A 6,860-nucleotide genomic window follows, 5' to 3' on the forward strand; every position below is an offset into this window, starting at 1 on the left:
GGTGGTCCACAGTGTCAAAGGCAGCTGAGAGGTCGAGGAGGATTAGGACAGAATATGAGCTGTTGGATTTGGCAAGCAGGAGGTCATTGGTGACCTTTGAGAGGGCAGTTTCCGTGGAATGAAGGGGACGGAAGCCAGACTGGAGGGGGTCGAGGAGAGAGTTGTCGTTGAGGAATTCTAGGCAGCGCGTGTAGACAACTCGTTCAAGGAGTTTGGAAAGGAATGGTAGGAGGGATATGGGACGATAACTAGCAGGTGAGATGGGGTCAAGAGAGGGTTTTTTTTAGGATGGGAGAGACATGGGCATGTTTGAAGGCAGAGGGGAAGGAACCAGTGGAGAGTGAGCGGTTGAAGATGGAAGTTAAGGAGGGGAGAAGGGATGGAGCGAGAAATTTCATAAGATGAGAGGGGATGGGGTCAGAAGCACAGGTGGCCGGAGTAGCACTTGAGAGGAGGGAGGAGAGTTCCTCTGAGGATACTGCTGGGAAGGATGGGAGAGTAGCAGTGTCTACCAACTCCGTTCAGTATGGACTCATAAATATGATTGATAGATTGATTGATGATGGACAATCCTGGTCCCCAGGGTATTCTCATTTTACAAATAAGCAAACTGAGACACAGAAACATTATATCATTTGTCCAAGGGGACAAAGCAATCTAGTGGCAGAGACTGGCTAGAGTCCAGGTTTCCTGGCTCCTAGGCCCATTTTCTGAGAAAATGTATGCAGGGGGTGTGATCATTTCAGGAATATTATGGGGCATTTCCCTTTTGCTGGAATGACCACAGTTACTTCAAGGACAACCACCAGCATCACCAGACCAAGTTGATCCAAGACTGTACCCATCTACACTGCTATCGTGTTAATCCAAGCGATTTTCCTCTCCCATCTTGATTATTGTATCAGCCTCCTTGCTGACCTCCCTGCCTGCTGTCTCTCCCCATTCCAGTCCATACTTCACTCTGCTAAGATCATTCTTCTAGAGAAACGTTTAGGATAGGTTTCCCCACTCATCAGGAACCTCCAGCGGTTGCCCATCCACCTCCACATCATTCATTCAATCCTATTTATTGAGTGCTTACTGTGTGCAGAGCCCTGTACTAAGCGCTTCAAACAGAAACTTTTTACCATTGGCTTTAAAGCACTCAATGACCCTGGCCCCTCCCACCTCACTACTTTCCTAGTGTGGCTCAGTGGACAGAGCATGGGCTTTGGAGTCAGAGGTCATGGGTTCAAATCCTGGCTCTTCCAATTGACAGCTGTGTGACTTTGGCAAGTCACTTAACTTCTCTGTTCCTCAGTTCCCTCAACTGTAAAATGGGGATTAAGACTGTGAGCCCCCTGTGGGACAACCTGATCATCTTGTAACCTCCCCAGCACTTAGAACAGTTCTCTCATATAGTAAGCACTTAATAAATACTATTATTATTATTACTACAACACAGCCCCACACTTTGCTCATTTAATGCTAACCTTCTCACTACCTCAGTCTCATCTATCTCACCGCTGCCCTCTCACCCCCATCCTGCCGCTGGCCTGGAACACCCTCCCTTCCAGACTGTAAGCTCATTGGGGACAGGGAATGTGTCTGTTTATGATTGTATTGTGCTCTTCCAAGCACTGAGTACCATGCTCTGCCCACAGTAAGCATTCAATAAATATGATTGAATGAATATCTGACAGGCAATTACTCTCTCCCACTTCAAAGCCTTACTGGAGCTATATCCCCTCCAAGAGACATTCCATGACTATGCCCTTTCTTCTTTTCTTCAGCTCCCTTCTGCGTCTCCCTGACTTGCTCCCTTTATTCATCCCCCCTCCCAGCCCCACAGCACTTATGTACATATTTGTAATTCATTCGTTTATATTAATGTCTGTCTCCCCATCTAGACTGTAAGCTCATTTTGGGCTTACAACTCTCCCAAGTGCTTAGTACAGAGTTCTGCACAAAATAAGCACTTAATAAATATGATTGACTGACGGACTTGGATGCACTTATTCATTCCTCCATGCATTCAATGAAATGAATTGAGTGTCTGCTCAAAGCAGAGCACTGTACGTGCCAGATAGATTTCTACTGGGGTCTGAAGTGCAACAAATGAGTGAGCAAGCAGGCAGTGTGTCTGTAGTCTTTACCCAAATCAGTCAACTACAGACAGACTCAGAACTAGAACCCAGGTCCCCTGATTTCCAGAGCAATGTTCTTTCTATTGGACTAACATAATAATAATGATAATTGTGGTATTTGTTATGCATTTACTGTGTGCCAGGCACTGTACTAAGCGCTGGGGTGCATACAAGGTAATCAGGTTGGACACAATACCTGTCCCACATGGGGCTCCCAATCTCCATCCCCATTTTACAGATGAGGTACTGAGGCACGCAGAAGTGAAGTGACTTGCCCAAGGTCATACAGCAGTTAAACTGCCGAGTCTGGATTAGAACCCATGATCTTCTGACTCCTAGGCCTGTGCTCTATCCACTATGCCATGCTAGGCACTGCAATAGACAATCACCAATACTTTTATCATTAATCATCGTGGGTCAGTTGACTGTGGGTGCAATATATGAGGGTTTCACACAAAAACCCATTTTTCTTTACAGTGAATAGTATAATTGAGGTTCTGGATTAAGATGTAACCAATGACTAATTCCTCTGACTTGCAATCTTCCGTTTGTTTAAATTTCCAATTATGCTAAAAGCTAGAGAATGACACAGTTTATTCTAATGTGCTCACTGGACTGAAATCACTGGGTTATCATTACACACTTGCTGTACATATTTAGAGAACTACATTTACTGAAATCACTGGGTTATCATTACACACTTGGTGTACATAGAGAACTACATTTATAAATTACACTAAATTACACTAATAATTAATAATAATAATTATGGTACTTGTTAAACCCTTACTATGTGCCAAGCACTGTTCTAAGTGCTTGGGTAGATACAATAATAATAATGATGGTTTTTGTTAAGTGCTTACTGTGTGCAAAGCACTATTCTAGGCACTGGGGTAGATACAAGTTAATCAGTTGGACACAGTCCCCATCCCACATGGGGCTCACATTCTTATGATGACACCAAGATCCTCTTCTGTATACTTCCCTTTTCCTTGCACTGTTAAAATGCACATTTATTATCAGTACAGGGTCACCTTGTTCAAAGCAGAGTCTCCTAAAATTTATGAAGACGAACATGAACTTGTCTTATTGCAGGAGTATTTAATTTTCATTCAACAACCAAATTTTCTCTACTGGAGAGCATTCCAGCTTGATATTAATAATAATAATGATGATGATTACAGCATTTGTTAAGGATTTACTATGTGCCAAACACTGTTCTAAACACTGGGGTGGATACAATAATAATAATAATAATAATAATAATAATAATAATAATGGTTTTTGTTAAGTGCTTACTATGTGCAAAGCACTATTCTAGGCACTGGGGTAGATACAATAATAATAATAATAATTATAATGATGGTTTTTCTTAAGCACTTACTATGTGCAAAGCATTGTTCTAAGCACTGGGGTATATACAAGTTAATCAGGCTGTCCCACGTGGGGCTCCCAGTCAATCCCCATTTTACAGATGAGGTAACTGAGGCACAGGGAATTCAAGTGACTTGCTACAAGTTAATCAGGTTGCCCCACATGGGGCTCACAGTCTTAATCCCCATTTTACAGATGAGGTAGCTGTGGCACATAAAGGTTAAGTGACTTGCCCAAGGTCACACAGCAGACAAGTGGCAGAGTCAGGATTAAAAGCCATGTCCTCTGACTTCCAAGCCCATGACCTCTAGGCCATGATGCTTCTCTCTAACAACTGTGGTATTTGTTAAGAGCTTACTATGTGCCAGGCATTCTACTAAGCACTGGGGTGGATACAAGAAAATTGGGTTGGACACAGTCCCTATCTCACGTGGGGCTAACAGCCTCAATCCCCATTTGACAGATGACAAGACTGAGGCACAGAGAAGTGACTGGCCTAAGGTTACACAGCGGGCAAGTGGTGAAACAGGGATTAGAACCCATTACCTTCTGACTCCCAACCCCGTGCTCTATTCATTATGCCATGCCGCTTCTCTATTGATACTTGTCGTTACTCATATTCTATCTAAATTTTCCCAAAATGTATTCCAGAAAAAATTCTACATATTATGAACCAGAAAATTTACTGTCATTAATGACAAAAGGATCATTTTTGCTAATAATATACATAGGAATTTAGTTCTAAATCTGCGTTTATAATGCATAATGTGTGAGACAAACAATTCAGTGGAAATTTGCATCAAAAGCAATAGCAATAATTCTACTGTTATTTATACCCTTGTTTCAGTTCTTAATTAGTTCTATGAAAATAGCGTGTTAAGTGAGAGATAAACTGACTACTGTTTTCCATAAGAAATAATGTCAAGTGCATTCGTGTGTCCCAAAGGACCAATAGAATGACCAGAATGATATTTATTATGAAATAGCAATGTGAATAGGAATGGGTAAAAAAAGCTTTTTTTAATTAATTTTAGAAGAATTTTGAGAAGCAGCATGTCCCAGGGGATAAAGTGTAGGTATAGGTGTCAAAAAGACCTGGGTTCTAATCCCAGCTCTGCCACTTATTTGCTTTGTGATCTTGGGCAAGTCATTTCACTTCACTGGGCCTCAGTTACCCCATCCATAAAATGGAGATTGATACCGTGAACCTCACTTGGGACATGGACTGTGTCCAACCTGTTTATCTTGTATTGCCCCCAGTGCTTATAGAGCAGTGCCTGACACATAGTAAGCACTTAAATACCACAAAAAAATCTATTCATGTTTTATATGTAAATACATGACTTTATTTTCAATGTTATTTTTCACTTTCAGCAAAAGGCACTTTGTGCTAAGTGATTAGACATGTTATTGCTATGCTAAATAGATCTTATACCAATGACCAATTGAAGTGAGCAATAATTACTCTTTAATAATACTTAAAGTGTGGTAAAGGGAAGTGTTTAAGGTAATATCTACAGCCATATCTCCATGAAACACTGCTATAAGTAATGCTGTCATGAAAATTCAGTAGGGCTATTTTGAAATGATTTTATAAAAGTAGATGTTATATTGAGAGATGTCTGTATTCTTTAAACATTTTTTTCAATTGATTAGTCAGGTGAATCTCATTTTCAATGATCATATTTTCTATTTTTTCTGTACTTTTCATACATATGTAACAAAACCATGGAAAAATGCTTGTGTGTATTATGACACCTAAGGCTGCCCTATCCATGTAAAAATACCAATGTGTTACCAACACTCAATTTCTTACTGTATGCACAGAAGTACAGTTTGTTTTTTGTGGTCTTGATTAGATTCCTCAGTAGCAGAACCAGATTTCAAAACAAGTCTTCTGGCGCCCAGGCCTATGCTCTTTCTACTTGGCCAGTGTGTGCCGTGTTGAGAAACTGGCCCGGTGTGACTATAAATACAGTTTAATTCATTTGTGTCAAACAAAGTGTGTGTCAGCATACTGAGCACTGACAACAGCAACCACAGAGATATCAGCCTGGCAGGCAACAATCAGGAAAGCTGCTGAACTCCATGAGCAGAGATGTGGGGAAAACCAGGAGTCTGAGAGGTAGTTTTGGGGAAGAAAAAAAAAGGCAACAGGCTCTGTATGTGGGAAATGCAGTTGCACAGCAAAGGGCAATCTTTCCTGAAACTCACTGTGGAGTGAATTAATGGATACATGTCAGTCTTTCAGATCCCAGTTTCCCAAGGGGTTAGGACCACACTGTCCATGTTGAATCCTTCAAATAAATAGGTAACATTAACATTGTTTCTTACTTGTGAGAACCCTGTACATGTCTAGCATGAGAAAAGGGATGAGGGAGAATGAAAACTACTCAACAAAAGCACATGAATTTTCTGTTCTTTTTTTCAAATCAATATAATTTCTTCACCAATGATGATAATGCTATATTTAAAGCATTGTACTAAGCACTGGGGTCTTGTCTTAAGCTGTCAAGTCATCTCTGACTCCATGGATGCATCTCTCCCCTAATGCCCCACTCTTCACCTGCAACTGTTCTGGCAGCATATCCATAGAGTTTTCTTGGTAAAAACACAGAAGTGGTTTATCACTCTTTTCTACAGTGAACCTGAGTCTCCACCTCTGACTCTCTCCCATGTTGCTGCTGCCCAGTACAGGTGAGTTTTGACTTGTAGCAGATTGTCTTCCATTCACTAGTCACTGCCCAAGCTAGGAATGGAATGGCTATGTCTCTGCTTGACTCTCCCTCCCATCGCTGAGGCTGGTAGAGGACTGCAAACTCTCCAGGTGCAATCCTGAGAAGGACAACATGGTGGTAATGATAATAATAATAGTATTTGTTAAGCACTCAATAAATACAATTGAATGAAGTGCTTACTATGTGCCAAGCACTGTTTTAAGTGCTAGGGTTGATACAAGGCTGTCCCAACGGGGCTCACAGTCTTAATCCCCATTTTACAGATGTGGTAACTGAGGCACAGAGAAGTGAAGTGACTTTCCCAAAGTCATACAGCTGATAAGTGGTAGAGCTGGGATTAGAACCCAAGACTTCTGACTCCCAAGCTCGAGCTCTTTCCACTGAGCCACGCCACTTCTCTAGATACAATACGGTAGATACAATATAATCAGTTTGGACACAGTCATTGGCCCCTGCAGGGCTCACAGAAACGACTGAAGGAGAACCGGCATTGAATCCCCATTTTACACATGAGGAAACTGAGGCTCAGAGAAGTAACTTACCAAATTTCATACAGCAAGCCAGTGACAGCATCAGGATTAGAACCCAGGTCTTCTGTTCTGGAGGACTATGCTCTAGATCA

General features: G+C 41.5%; 1 non-coding gene across 1 annotated transcript; it reads right to left on the minus strand.

Moving 5' to 3' along the window:
• Window positions 1–6,207: 6,207 nt before the first annotated feature.
• On the minus strand, window positions 6,208–6,345 carry LOC119929024. The gene has a single exon (XR_005451168.1). It is a non-coding gene; the product is annotated as a small nucleolar RNA SNORA7 (small nucleolar RNA).
• Between the last annotated feature and the right edge of the window lie 515 nt (window positions 6,346–6,860).

This window comes from Tachyglossus aculeatus, chromosome 5 (genome assembly GCF_015852505.1).
Source record: "Tachyglossus aculeatus isolate mTacAcu1 chromosome 5, mTacAcu1.pri, whole genome shotgun sequence".
NCBI lineage: Eukaryota > Metazoa > Chordata > Mammalia > Monotremata > Tachyglossidae > Tachyglossus > Tachyglossus aculeatus.